Source organism: Octopus bimaculoides, chromosome 3 (assembly GCF_046866305.1).
Source record: "Octopus bimaculoides isolate indiv1 chromosome 3, ASM4686630v1, whole genome shotgun sequence".
Classification (NCBI taxonomy): domain Eukaryota; kingdom Metazoa; phylum Mollusca; class Cephalopoda; order Octopoda; family Octopodidae; genus Octopus; species Octopus bimaculoides.
This window is the reverse complement of record NC_142930.1, coordinates 133,756,163-133,757,917: the sequence shown is the minus strand read 5'-3', so window position 1 is coordinate 133,757,917 and position 1,755 is coordinate 133,756,163. Positions and strand designations below refer to the sequence as shown.

General features: G+C 36.1%; 1 protein-coding gene across 1 annotated transcript in view; it reads right to left on the bottom strand.

Annotated features, from left to right (window-relative positions):
• Positions 1–922, bottom strand: part of LOC106881162 (MAM and LDL-receptor class A domain-containing protein 2) — a 232,956-nt gene extending 232,034 nt beyond the window's left edge. The window contains exon 1 of the mRNA XM_089349698.1: positions 607–922. The gene's annotated coding sequence lies outside the window, so the exon portion shown is untranslated. The remainder of the gene's footprint in view (positions 1–606) is intronic.
• Positions 923–1,755: the final 833 nt, after the last annotated feature.

Below are 1,755 nucleotides of genomic sequence, written 5' to 3'. Positions count from 1 at the left end.
TGTGTGTGTGTTCATTTACTCTTTTACTTGTTCCAGTCATTTGACTGCGGCCATGCTGGGGTGCCGCCTTAAAGGGTTTTAGTCGAGTAAATCAGCCCCCAGGTCTTATTCTTTGTAAGCCTAGTACTTATTCCATCGGTTTCTCTTGCCTAACTGTTATGCTACGAGGACATAAACGCACTAGTATCGGTTGTCAAGTGATGATGGGAGGTAGCGGGACAAACACACACACATACACACACAAATACAGACATATATGAATATATGTGAACATACGCAAACGCACGCGCGCACGCTCACACACAGATACACACAAGATTGAATACAGTGATGTCAACAAGGGGTACAAGTGGACATTCATTTGTTATCACTACAAGTGTTTCCACGCAACGTAGTTCTCTAGGCTTGCAGGGATTTGGTTATGTAACTTTTTTCCTGCATTATGGAATCTAGTTGTTTCCTCAGGCGATATATAGATATTGTCTCTGTAAACTAAAATACTCTGTAAATTCAAGTTGATAGATTTTAACCCCTTGTCTAGAGAAAAGAAATTAAATACAGTTAACTTGCAATCTAAACAGAATTTTGATAATGTAATTCACGTACCTTGAAAAGGTGAGACTTAACGTTGTTTCTCCAGTTAATGCTTATAAATGGTAATAAATCTATCCTCTATAAAACGAGTGGAGAGAGATCATAGAAAAGTAAAGACATATCAAATTAATAGCAATCAAAAGTAAATAACAATAGATAAATAAAATGTGGAAATTTTGACTGGCGACTATTGGCGCTGCTACCTACAATCCCTTTTAGACTGAGAGAGAGGTTCCTTATAAATTTTTGTAATTATGAGCGGTCATTTTCTTAAGAGTGAGTGAACATATGACCTCCCATGCGTATATTATACGGGCACAAACTGTGTGTCGGGTAGCCAACTGGAAAAGATATTTTTCTGAGGCTAAAAAACAGTAACACCGTCCTTGTGTAGGACAGCTACGTTATGGTGGCAAATAGACTTTACTATTTAGTACTGTTACTGTATATCTCTCGCTCAGAGATTTAAATCAAGTTGTTTTTCTCTTTACGAGATCAGCGATGTGAGTCGCTTAAACGATACATAGTATTTGAAGGTGGAGAGAGCCCTCATCACTAGCCGGTGACTGTCTCACACTGAGGACAGGTAACCATTCAGAAACCTAGGTCTGTGAGTATCACGTAAGGCTAGAGATGGGAGCGATAACCTCCCTTACATATACTATACAGCACAAACTGTGTGCGGTAGCCAACTGGAAAAGATTTTTTTTTATTTTTTTTTTTTTTTTACTCTCTTAACAGTGGAGAAAAGGAGTGTAGAGATAGAAGCAGGAAAATGAAAACCTCAGAATCGTTTAAAATTGAAATTAACATTATACACAAGCATGCTCGATATCTTCTATTTTCTTTACTTTTTCTTACTAAATAAATAAAGCATAAAAATAGTGGAAGAATCTACGTTTGCAAGTTGATCAGAGTTAGCTCCCTTGTGATTGGCTTATTTCAATAGAAAAGTGCAAAAGAAGTTATTTGTTCTAGGTATGAAAGAATAATGAAAAGCTCGTTTTTATTTTTTTTCGTTTTTTTTTTTATTTTTTTTTTATTTTTTATTTTTTATTTTTTCTCTGTCCACACATAGCACTAACCCATAAAAAAATATAGGCTCACTGTTCGGTAAAAGATTGTAAGAAGTGGCTTCGAACCTTCATGTTATTGTGGATG